The sequence below is a fragment of the Euprymna scolopes genome, chromosome 1 (assembly GCF_053919585.1).
Source record: "Euprymna scolopes isolate OS-2025 chromosome 1, ASM5391958v1, whole genome shotgun sequence".
Taxonomy (NCBI): Eukaryota; Metazoa; Mollusca; class Cephalopoda; order Sepiida; family Sepiolidae; genus Euprymna; species Euprymna scolopes.
The window spans coordinates 22,196,518-22,210,297 of NC_136482.1; the positions used below are offsets into that span (position 1 = coordinate 22,196,518).

Below are 13,780 nucleotides of genomic sequence, written 5' to 3' on the forward strand. Positions count from 1 at the left end.
ACTTAAGGACAGAGTTTTTTTAAAAAGATCTTGAAGTTTATATATCTGTTCGTCATTATCAGCTAAGAGGAGTATGTCGTCAACATAACGTACATACATAGGGGGCTTTATATTATTTTTAAATGTTTTGTTTTCTAAGTCTGCCATATAAAATTCACTCAGAGTAGGTCCGAGGACTGATCCCATTGCGACGCCATCTATTTGATTATATATGTTGCCATTAGGATCATAAAAAGGTATTTCCGTGGTGCAAATTAATAATATTTTTTTAAATATATTTTTATTAATTTTAAGTGGGGGGAGTGACGGATGATTGTAGATATTGTTTATAATTATATCTATGGTTTTCGTTACAGGGACATTTTTAAAAAGACTTTCTACGTCAAGGGAAGCGATATTTTTATTTTCGGGTTGCATTGTTTTAAGTATTTGCATGATTCAAGAAAGAATCGAAAGCGCTCGTGTGAACCATGGAACATTTGTAAATACCTTCCATCTTGAAGTTAAAAAATCTTACGAAAGATCGAAAAAATGAAAAAAAGAATTATTAAGCAAGGTATCTCTGTTGTTTTTAATAATGTTTGCCTGAATATATATATATATATATATATATATATATATATATATATATATATATATATATATATATTAAGTGTGTCATTACTATTATCGACATAAATCATTTTAAAGGCGATGCCGTTCGGAAATTTTAAAAAATTGTTTGCATTTCCTACCTCATTTGTGGTCTATTCGCGTTAAAAATATTCGTTAGGTTCGCGGCTATATATATACTAGCAGGCCGCCCGGCATTGCCCGGTCATAAAATACGCTTAAATATATTTCGATTAATGTAGATTTCGTAACTATTATATTATATTATATTATATTAGACCGAATATATATTAATGATTTTAAGAGTGGTTTTTAACCCGTGCGCCACCACCGAGAATTGAAACCAAAACGTTTAGCTTATAATTTACCTTTTCCGTCGACGTTAATGCCTGATCTATGAAGACATTTGCTTCAAGGCTAAAAATTAAAACATGAACAAATAGCTATTACGTTACGCGTGCACATTCGTAATGCCGTCGTTAAATTACTTCTTTTTTTAATTCACACTTTTGCGTCGATTTCCACCGACTAAAACCCAAACATAAAATTTCGCATAGGTTCGAATACCCTATATATTAAGTTTCATGTCTGTAGATCAAAAACAGACAGGAGTTTGGAAGGCAACATTTTTAAACAAATATATCTACGTATACATAAATATATATAGAAAGAGTTTTGTGTTTACTATAACCTTTTTACGCAAATATTACACAGTATAAGTCATGTAGAATATGTGCATGAATATAATTACACGTAATAATTAACTAAAGATGATCAACCCATAAGAAAACCGAAAAAAATAGGGAATTAATTGAAATTAATGTTTAAAAGAATATGCAAATTAGATAGACCTTTTGCAGATGAATGCAATTCTACGACCCATATATAACAATATATATATGTATATGTCTCGTTGAGATTCTAATTTTTGTATTGATGCACTTCATACTGTTAAAGTCCGAATATCAACCCGAATGCTTACACAAAATATTAATGCGGATGCTCAACTTACACAAAAAAGTAGCCAATCTGCGAGTTCGGCACAAGAAAATATATTACTATACTAGTGTGTAATGGGAAACCGACAATTTCCTCTTTATGCTGTCGCAATGATATTGTCTGCACAACATCTGATAAGGTTGAACTGCTTACCCAAGCGATGAGCTGTGAATATACAAACAATCATCTCAGAACGCTTCTACATACACTGGATAAAGTTGGTTGAAGTGTTGAAATTAAATTTTGCCTTTGAACTGACGAATACCGTTAAATGTCCGTGTAAAAGAAAAAAGTTTTCTTCGGCTTGCAATGTTCTCGACACATGCAAAAAACAACAAACCTTTTCCTGTTCGTATTACGACGATCGGAGAAAATCCGTATTTTTAGTCGTGTGCAATCGACTCCGTCAGTCCGTCGGTCGGTCGGTCTGTCGGTCAGTCTGTCGTAACACTTTTGTACTTGGCCTTTTTGGTTAAGATCAAAGGTCTATTGTTAATAGATGCTGTTCTTAGCTTTTTAAGATTTTCTTGTGCTTTTGGCCAAGATCAAACATATTGTCTTTGCTGGCAGTATCTTTCCGGCAGATACTGCAAGCAAAGACAATATGTGCGGGCAACCTCACATATAAGACCTTGGTCAATGTAGGGGAAACCCTTCATACTAATTGTCATTATCGAGCTCCCCTACTCCCCGGGGAGTTGGTCCCCATTTCCCTTTCACTCCTCACATTAAAAATTGGCCTTGTGCCTAACTTGTTCGGCGGGGGAGCAAATAAATACCCTTTTCTTGACCTTTTGGCCAAGATAAAAGGGTGGTATCTGTTCCGGCAGATACATGCAAGTAAAGACCATATGTGGGACAGCCCCACAAGTAAGACCTTGGTCAATGTAGGGGAAACCCTTCATACCAATTGTCATTATCCAGCTCCCCTACTCCCCGGGGAGTTGGTCCCCATTTCCCTTTCACTCCTCACATTAAAAAATTGGCATTGTGTCCAATTTGCTCGGCGGGGGAGCAAATAAATACCTTTTTCTTGACCTTTTGGCCAAGATCAAAGGGTGGTATCTGTTCCGGCAGATACTGCAAGCAAAGACCATATGTGGGGGCAGCCTCTCATATAAGACCTTCGTCAATGTAGCGGCCACCCTTCATACAAATTGTCATTATCAAGCTCCCCTACTCCCCGGGGAGTTCGTCCCCATTTCCCGTTCACTCCTCACATTAAAAATCGGCCGTGTACCTAATTTGCCCGGTGGGGGAGCAAATAAATACTCTTTTGTTGACCTTTTGGCCAAGATCAAAGTTTACTATCTGTTTCGGCAGATACTGCAAGCAAAGACCATATGTGGGGGCAGCCCCACATATAAGACCTTCGTCAATGTAGAGGCAACCCTTCATACCAATTGTCACTCTCCAGCTCCCCTACTCCCCGGAGAGTTTGTTCCCATTTCCGCTTCGCTCCTCACATTAAAAATTGGCCTTGTGCCTAATTTGCTCGGTTGTCTATCTACAAAGCCACCATTTTCCCATGCATGAAATACTGTTGTCACATATGGGATGGTGTCAACCACTAGCCCCCCCCCTTAGATTTAAAAAAGACGTTTCTAATCTAACGGATGTCACACTATCCAACACGCTCCAACTCCTGTCCCATCGCCGCAATGTTGCATCCTTTTACTTGTTTGACAAGTACTTTAATAGAATGTGCCCCGACGAGTGTGCTGCAATAATGTAAATCAACCTGTCAGTTAAATAGATCCCGCTTTTTACTGTAGAGTTTCCCAGATGCTGAAGAGCTTTCTACTTTAATATCTTCTTTTTGAGTTTTATTATTTTTCTCCTGGTAATAGAGTTCTTCCTGTGAATGTCTTACAAAGAAAAATTAAAGAGAGGAGCTCAGTCGAGCACCTTCCATGGAACTAACTATTAAGTAGAGAAAAACTAGCAATGTCTTGTATTATTTCCATTCTTTTCTCAGTTATTCTCACAACGTTTCGCTTGATATAACTTTCGACTTTATTCAAGTATATTTTGTCGAATTTGTAAGGCTGTGTAGCGTAACAAATAGTACTAAGTAAAATTTAGTTCTAAGTGACACTCTTCTGTAGATTAAACATGTAATCCTCAGTGCAACCAATGGAAGGAATAAAATTACTTAAGATATCTACCCGGTCACAACTAGGGCTATGATAACAGCATATTCTTTTCCTTGTTTTGATTCTTAGGTATATATCCATTGATATCTTATATGTTTTTATGTAGAGTGGTGTGGTTCTCGATTGATTAATTGTGTCGTATATATAATTGAGAGTAAAAACAATGAAAATAATATGCTGTTGTCCTAGCCCTAGTCATGACTGACCAAATAAAATCATATTATCCTCGTGGGTTAAATAAATGGTTCCGTCCGAAAATCTATGCAGATTTCCGAGTTCGACAGAAAGATTCCTGAATTCGACAAGATACACTTATAGAAGATCGGAGGTTACATCGGCCGATCCGTTGTAGGAATTACAGTCAAGATGAGAAGAGTAGTCCGAATAATCCAAATGATACATATTATCAATCTTCGTTTAAAAAAAATCAGACACATAATAACAATGCGTCGTCTGTGTTAAATGAATAAAACAGAAATACATTTAAATTATTGTCAGTAATTGAGAATACGTTAGAGAGTAAGAGTATGCAAGAGAGTGGCTATGAGAGTGGGAGTGTGTGTGTTAGAAACAGAGAAAGTAGAAGTGTCTGAGCGTGTACACGCGCACGTATGTGACGGAGGAGGAGGAGGAGGAGGAGGAAGAGAATTTGGAGGAAGGGAAGAGGGGAGGAGGTGTCTACGTCAACCTATTCACTAACTGACGCTTTTTAGATGGTCAATCATTTATGCAATAATTACCGACTCATTACGCACAGACGAACACAGCAACGTGACACCGGGGAAGGGGGATGGGTTAGCAAAGTTGAAGAGAGAGAAAAGATGTAGAATAAAACAATTATTTTTTTTATGCTAGAATGAACGACCGTAAAAGACGAAATAATTTAGCTAATAGCAGAAGCGGAGTCTACACGATAACAAAATCTCTTTTTGGTCGAACAACATTCACGTAAAAGGTGTTGTTGCGTTTTTGTTTCCCTTAGTTGCAAGGTTTTGGCATAGTCTGTCGTTTCATTTTAATTGTATCAGCAGGTTACCTAAGAAAGAACAGAAAGTTCGGATAGTAATTGTCTGTATTTTTGAGATGAGGTGTTTTCATTGATTGAGATTGTCGAACTGACTTCTTCATCTTGGTTGTCATCGTCACAACGTTTCGGCCGGTTCCCCAGTTCGATATAAAACACTTGATGAAGGCCGGAGGGCAAAACGGCCGAAATATTGTGACGATAACAACCAAGATGAGGAAGTCAGCCCGACAATCTCAATCAAAGAAAATTCGGACTTTTTATTTCCATTTGAGCTCAGCAATATTGTCCGTATTTTTATTTATATTCTTTGTATCATCTATTTTTCTCCTTCTATCAATGATCTTTTTTCTATCCCAATCTTTTCTATTTTTTTCGTCTTTTGATCCTTCTTCTTCTTCTTTTTCTTCTTCTACTTCTTCTACTTCTTCTTCTTCTTCTTCTTTTTCTTCTTCTACTTCTTCTTCTTATTATTATTATTATTGTCGTTGTTGTTTTTGTTCATTATTATCAGTAGTAGTAGTAGTAGTAGTAGTAGTAGTAGTAATTAGATGTTCTCACAAAGAGTATCATCCGATTACTAACTGAAAATAACAGGTGTGTTCGCAGCACATCTCCCTATATTTCCGGTACTCTCTACGTCTTTCGATCACCTTTGTAAACGATGTTGCGTTATCGCAGCAACTGCTTACCACCACCATTATTATTATTCATTCACTAGAAGTTCTCACACAGTCATCATCAGAGAGTGCTTACTGACAAAGACCGGCAATATGTCGCTGGAGTCTGGGTGACAACAAGTCTCCCCATATTTCAAGCAATCCTCACCTCTTTCGACAACCTTTGCAAATAAATTTGCGCCATCTCAACAGTTACTTGCGGTTGATTCTTTGCTGACAAGGACTATTGGTCTTCACTGGAATTTGTGTGTCAATACGCCTCCCCAATGACACGGGTCTTAGTATCTTTTCTGTTTTCATTTTATGAAGAAGGGTTTCATTGCTTTTAGAAATATATTTAATTAGAATTTCCTCCATCTATATTTACCACATCTTCAACACTTAATAAGCTTCGATCACTTTCTTTCCTCTACACCTGTCTCCGTAAAAGCTCCATAAATTGTAAGCATTTTACGTGTTTTTGCGTCCAAATATGTTAATCCATCTACGTCCCAGTCAAGTGTAACAGTGATATATCGAACGATATCTACTGCTCTTGCTTTGATGACATATATTGTATTCTGACTGTGGAAATGTGTTAATCTTCTGTTGTATTCGGTTGTTATCTAGTTTTTTATTTCCAATTTCTCAATCTTATAGACTTCCAGTATGTCCAAATATTTGCAGCTTCTCTTACTGATGGCATTCTTTATCACACCTGTAAGAATTTCAGGGCCATCTGAGTGGACGACTTTCTCTTTTTATTACAAAAATAACACATTTGGTGTTGCCAAATTTTATCCTTATGTTATTGCTAAACAATCTGATCATATTTGTTAGGGTTCTAAGCTGGTTTTTATTTCTTCGAAAAACTTAAAGAGTCATCCAGAGATAGTAGATGTTTGAATGCGGAAAGTTCTTTTCCAGGTTCATATCCTGCTTTCACATTACGTAAAAGAAATGTCTACGGCATTAATCTGATGACAAAAAGTAAAATGGGAACACTATCGCCCTGGAAAATTCCCCTCTTAATTCTCACTTTGCCTAATGCAACATTTCTTGATGGTAAATTTTTCATGCTATTCTTTATAGATTCCGAAAATCTCAAAACATTTGAATACCCATGAATGGGACGCATTTTATAATCTATCTCACTCATGACATTATTTGTAGATCACCATTTGCAGTTTCATGGGATCATTTTACCAATCACAAGCCAATCACTGGACAAAGCAGGGGAGGGTAGAGCGGTAGCTCTAGATATATCTAAGGCTTTTGACAGGGTATGGCACGAAGGTCTTCTAAGGAAAATCAGATCATACGATATCACTGGTAGAATACTTAACATAATTAAATCCTTCTTAGATAACAGAAAAATCCAGGTTGTGCTCGACGGTCGTACATCTAAACAATATGATATAAATGCGGGAGTGCCCCAGGGGTCTATCACTGGACCTCTGTTATTCCTAATATTCATAAATGACCACCCTGACAAAATTGTTTCTGAGATGAATATATATGCTGATGACACTACGCTCTATAACAAGCACGACAGGAAAACACATATCTAACGAAATGGCAGAAAACTAGAGGATGGCATCCAATCTGTAGTGGAATGGGGACAAAAATGGATGGTCACATTCAATGCTGCCAAGACTAAACTTGTTTCCTTCAATAATTACAAGAAACCTTCTTTGCCACCAATAGCAATAGCCAAAGACTCATTATCTGAAAGTACTTCTTTTAAACTCCTCGGCCTAACGTTCACAGGAAACATGAGTTGGAACAATTCCATTGAGAGCATTTCCAGGACCGCTGCGAAGAAGGTAGGTTCTCTCTACCGTGCTAGAAAGCTACTAATGCCCGAAACTATCCTGTACTTCTATAAGGCCACCATTCGCCCATGTATGGAGTATTGTTGTCATATTTAGGTTATTACATCTGCTACTAGTCTCTCTCTCCTAGACAAGGTTCAAAGGAGAATCGCCAATCTGATAGGTCCTAAACTGTCATCTAAGCTCCAGCCTCTGTCCCATCGATGAAATGATGCATCCCTCTGCCTGTTCTACAAGTATTTTAATGGTGAATGCTCTGACGAACTGCACGCGCTTTTACCGCCTCGGCGTAAATACCCCCGACAAACCCGACAAGCAGCTAAATCCCACCCCTACACAGTAGAGATCTCTAGATGTAAGAAAGCTTTCTACTCCAGTAGTTTCCGGGTCCCTGCTTCCCTAACTGTACTAACATGCAGAAGTTCAAGTGTAACGTGAACCGACATCTTGCTGCCCAACTCCCTACATAGTACCCCTTTAGCTTATTCCCTGATAGTAGCCACCTACATCAAAGTGTCAATGTGCATTGTTTGGGGTGAAAATGTAATTTAAAAATATATATATATCCTTGGTGTCTCGTGATATTTTTCGGTGGCCTTTCTATTCCTCAGACAGGAAATTGTTTTCGTCCAAGTGATCATAGATACTTTCACAAAATGTTATTATTGTTATTATTATTATTATTATTATTATTATTATTATTATTATTCACTATCGCCAATGCTGTTATTTTCTTGAACAAAACACGATGCTCCTTTCACGTCTCTTTCTTTAGGTTTTATATTCCCTCGCCTCTTTTAATAATTTGTCACTTCCCAAAACCACTTACGCTTATCTTGATAGATTATTCATACTCAAAGACTATTTTTGTTATGATAATTTCTTCCAAGTTGTAAAATAATTTGCCATAGGGCTAAAGCTGTTATTTTTACCTTCGATTTTACCACGACTTATTAATGATTGTCTTCTTCTGTTAGGGTTTGCTGATCTCTTTAAAGACATGTTATCTTTCGGCAAATATTTACATAATTACATAATTGATTGATTGTAACAGGGCCGCTAGTGCTTGTTGTAGCAGCAGTCCCATGGCACATATGCAAATGACCAGGCCAGTGCAGAAAAAAAGGACACACGTGGACAGCAAGCGACAGAAGCACTCGTAAGCGGCGGAGGAGAAAGATGCGACTGCCGGCTTATTATGAACGGGTAGCCTGTAGCAGCGAGAGACTTTTAAACTGGTGTCGAGACGAATTAAGAAACTTTTAAAACAATATGTAATGCGTTGTTGAAAAGTAAATGCATTTTGTTAAAATTGAAAAAAAAAAACGAGTCGGATTTCTTTTGCGATTGGATTCTACGCGCAACGTTTGGGTCCGTGTTAACATGTCGATCCAACGCTACATGATAATAGCATGAAAAATTTTTTTTAATAAAAACGAATAAAGAGACGATAGAGATTAATAGTATAAAAATGACGTCAAGTATTTTAATCGAAGAAATCTGTGATTGAACCAAGATTTAATTGATGGATCTTTTAAAATAATGCTGTTTTTTTTGTTTTTTTATCATCATTATATTATTACGCTTATCGTTCCGTCCGTTATCATGCTGTGCATCCCTAAAAAAGGAAAGTGGAATATTCCAAATAAACCCTTCAAATATAAAATAAACATTGGTGTCGCTGTTGAGGCAAAGCTAATTAAAATGATTTGTCTTTCTTGGCCTTTTGGCTAAGATCAAAGTGTAGTATCTGTTCTTCAGGTGCTACATTTCAATTTCTTCTCTCTCAGTGGAAGAGAAATCCTTTCCGACTAAGACAATTTTTAAGACAATTTTTTCCACATTAAAAAGCGACCCTGGTGTCTAAATCTGTCCCGTGGGGAGACATTGTGAATAGGTTATACTATGTTTAATGTAACAAAGTTTTAATATTAAAAAAGTAACTGGAAAAAGTTATTTCTGATTAAATTACAAAATGCCCTGGAAATGTCACTTCTGATTAATTATAAAATGCGCTGGAAAATGTCCGTTCTGATTATTTTTTTGTTTACTTGCCTCCCCACAAGGGCGGAATTGGACATGAGGTCGGTTAAAAATTTAGGGGGAAACCAGCTCCCCAAAAGGGGCACTCTGGTCAATAACAAAAATAAAAATTGTATCAGTAATGAAGGGTTTCTCCTCCATTAACAAAGACAAAAAAGGGTGGATTTAAGTCACTGGAATGCTGAAACTGATACTACACTCAGAAATTCGTGTTGAAGCAATGGTTGCCTAATCTAACCGTGTTAATGTTTTTATGTATTACTTTCGAAAAGCTGCTGAAACAGTTTATGATTTAAACATTACTTTATTTCAAGTATATTTTAAGCAGTGGGTTACGGGATATGAAGTCAGTCCCGGAAATTACTTAAACCGTGTACGATTTAAATATTACTTTATTTCATGTATATTTTTAACAGTGGGGTGGGGGGATATTAAATGAGTCTCGAAAATGGGTGAAATTGTTTACGCATTACACATTACTTTATTTAATGTATATTTTTAACATTGGGGTGGGAAATATGAAGTCGGTTCCGAAAATAGCTGCAACCAGTTACGTTTTGGACATTACTTTATTTAATGTATATTTTTAACAGTAGGATGGGAGATAAGAAATCGGTCCCGGAAATGGCTGAAAAAAGTTTACGATTTATACATTACTTTATTTCGTGTATATTTTCAAGAGTGGGGTGAGGATTATAAGTCAGTTCCAGAAATGGCTGAAACAGTTTACTATTTAGACATTACATTATTTCATGTATATTTTTAGCTATGGGGTGGCGGACATGAAGTAAGTCCCGGGATTGAATGAGATGTGCAAATATATACTATCAGAAAGTGTCGCCCAGTATTGAATGAGATAGGTGGAAAACATATAGTAGCAAAATACCCAGCGTCGCCCGGGATGAGATAGGTGAACGATATATATATATATATATATATATATATATATATATATATATATATATATATATATATATATATATATATATATATATATTAGCAGAATATGCGGGGTCACCCAGGATTGGATAAGATAGGTGAAACGCATATACTATGAGAATACACAGAATTGATTGATTTGTTTGTAATGAAATAATCAGCCAAGGCAATATATCAAAGTTATTATTTAAGTAAGGGGGAGCGACATAGTGAGTTAAAGTTATGAAAATTATTGTCAAAATTAGTAACATATTCAAGAATTATGAAAAATGATGAAATGTGAGTTACTTGATTGGTGTGTTTGTAATGATATAATAAGCCCAGATAATATATCAGATATATTATATAAGTAGGAGGGAGAGGCATAATGTGGGTGTTTAATTATAAAATTATTGTCGAAATTTGTAACATATCCAAGATTATGAACGAAGATTTAATGTGAGTTAATCGAGTGTGTGTTTATAATAAAATAATCAATCCAGGAAATATATCAAAGTAATTATGTTAGTAAGAGAGGGCGATAAGGATGGTTTAAATTATGAAAAATAATTGTCGAAATTAGTAACACATCCAAGAATTATGAAAAATGATAATATGTTATTTAATGCATTACCGTGTTTGCCATGAAATAATAAGACTAGACAATATATCAAAGTTATTATTTTAGTAAGTGGGGCGATGATGTGAGTTAAAAATGATTGTCGACATTATCAACATATCCAAGAATTATGTAAAATGACAAAATGTGAGTTAATTGATTGGTGTGTTTGAAATGAAATAATCATCCAAGATAATATATCAAAGTTATAATTTTAGTAGTGGGTTAAAAATATTAGAAATAAGTGTCGAAATGAGTAACATATCCAAGAATTAAGAAAAATGATGAAGTGTGAGTTAATTGATAGTTGTGATTTTATGAAATAATCAGCCCAGACAATATATCAAAGAAATTTTTTTAGTAAGAGAGGGCGACGAGGATGGTTTAAATTATAAAAAATTATTGTCGAAATTAGTAACATATCCAAGAATTACGAAAAATGACGGAATGTGATTTAATTGATTGGTGTGTTTATAATAAAATAATCAGCCTAGACAATATATCAAAGTTATTATATAAGTAAAGGGGAAGGAGATTAGGGGAGTTTAAATTATGAAAAAATATTGTCGAAATTAGTAAAATATCCAAGAATTACGAAAAAATGATGAAATATCAGTTAAATGATTGGTGTGTTTGTAAGGAAATAATCAGCCTAGAAAATATATCAAAGTCATTATTTAGTAAAAGGGGAAGGGCGTAAATGTGGGTTAAAATTATGAAAAATGATTGTCGAAATAAGTAACATATCCAAGAATTATGAAAAATAATTAAATGTGATTTCATGCATTAGTGTGTTTGTAATAAAATAATAAGCCCATACAATATTTCAAAGTTATTATTTTATTCAGGAGGCGGCGATAATGTATCCAAGTTATTATTTTAGTAAGAGTGGGCGACAACGTTGGTTTAAATTTTTTTTAAATATTGTCGAAATTAGTAAGAGATCCAAGAATTACGAAAAATGATGAAATGTGAGTTAATTGATGTGTGTTTTTGTAATGAAATAATCAGCCTAGACAATATATCAAAGTTATTATTTTAGTAAGGTGTCCGATATGGTTAGTTTAAATAATGAAAAATTATTGTCAAAATTAGTACCATATCCAAGAATTATTAAAAATTATGCAATGCGAATTAATTGATAGTTGTGTTTTTTATAAAATAATCAGCCGATACAATATATCAAATTTAATATTTTAGTAAAGGGAGGGCGATAATGAGGGTTGAAATTATGAAAAAATATTGTCGAACATAGTAATATATTCAATAATTATGAAAAATGATAAAATATGAGTTAATTGACCGGTGTGTTTGTAATGAAATAATCAGCCCAGGAAATATATCAAATTTATTATTTTAGTAAGGGGGCAGTACAGTTTTAATTAAAAAAAAACTTGAATAATATGATTGTGTCTTCATTAATGCTGAACAGAACGCTCACAGCATGCCCAGCTACAATATATTCCATATGAAAAATGCTGATGTGGAATTTCCACAGATCCCGCTAATTATTATTATTATTATTATTATTATTATTATTATTATTATTATTATTATTATTATTATTGTTGTTGTTGTTATTGTTGTTGTTATTATTATTGTGATGATGATGATGATGATGATGATGATGATGATGATGATGAAAATGATGATGATGATGATCGAGAACTTCAGAGTGTTGTGATGTTTTACGCTGGTTTTTATACTGAAGATCGGGTTTTTACACCAAGGCTAGTGAGAATAGTCAAAGAATCATTTAGATGAAAAGCACTTGGTTCGTCAGCTATCTTACGGCTGTTGCTGATTTTCTCAAACGCGCGCCTTACGCGCTATGATACAGGTTGTATAAACGTGATTATATCTGAAATTTGTAATATGTAAAATTTGTATATTATTTTTAAATTTCTTTTGAACACAGTTTATACTTTTTATGCATGGAAGTTTTTTCCTTAATCTTGTACTTGCACTATATTGACTTTTTATTCAATTTCTGAAATATTTTCTTTTTAAATAATACTTATTTTTATATTTAGAATAGTTGGCACAATTGCACTTTAGCTAACTAGCATTTATCTATTTTTTTGTTTTCATATTCGGAAGAGTTATAGTAGAAAAAAGAGGAGGTAATCTAAAATATAATGATTTTTATTCATAGTAATATATTCTAAAATGATTGTTGCAATTCTTAAAACATTTATTCTATTTTATTACTGAAATTTATCTTTTCTAAAACAAACATTTATAATTTAACTTTTGCAAATAAAATTATTGAAAAAAATCAACTACAAACGTTTCCAAATATTCTAATTTATAATCATATTTTATGTCTTAATATTTATATTTACTTAAAGAAAGTTACTTTTGAAATATATTCAATCGATTTCATAATATTTTAAAATTATGGCTGTATTTTATTCGGGAATATTAAAAAAATATTTATGTTAAAATTAATCATTTAGACATATAGAATGTTACATTTTATTTGCAACTTTAAAAAAAATAATTTCAAGTATTGCTGCTTATATAGTAAAATTTTCCAACATTTAAATTAATTCAATAAATGTTTCCGTAATGTTTTCTCTTGTGTTATTTCGTTTCTAATGAAGTTGTTTCGAAGTCCAATAAAATTTGTGTCGAAAGAAATTAGATAACTATTATAATAACTATAAATATAATAATAACTATAAATACTATAACTCTTCTAATAATGAAAAAAAAAATACTTCCATATATTTATTTATTTTGCGGATTTTTATCCTCATATTGTTGTGGTTGTTGGTTCACCAAAGTGAAACTAATCCTCTAGACGGCTTTTGGATAGGATTGAAACTGCTATCTTCAGACAATACTCATGTGGAACCGCAGAGATTGAACGTCTGTATCCACTGCGCCACGGGCCCCGAAGGCGGAGTGGA

At 34.1% G+C, this 13,780-nt stretch overlaps 1 protein-coding gene, 1 long non-coding RNA gene and 1 pseudogene across 4 annotated transcripts in view; 2 read left to right on the forward strand and 1 right to left on the reverse strand.

Moving 5' to 3' along the window:
* LOC145285317 (protein unc-93 homolog A-like) overlaps positions 1-13,780 on the forward strand; it is a 719,754-nt gene that overhangs the window by 703,699 nt on the left and 2,275 nt on the right. The gene's annotated exons all lie outside the window — the stretch shown is intronic.
* The window catches only part of LOC145285759 (uncharacterized), a 370,328-nt gene that overhangs the window by 180,258 nt on the left and 176,290 nt on the right, over positions 1-13,780 (reverse strand). The window lies entirely within an intron of this gene.
* LOC145284262 (U2 spliceosomal RNA) lies at positions 8,995-9,213 on the forward strand (annotated as a pseudogene).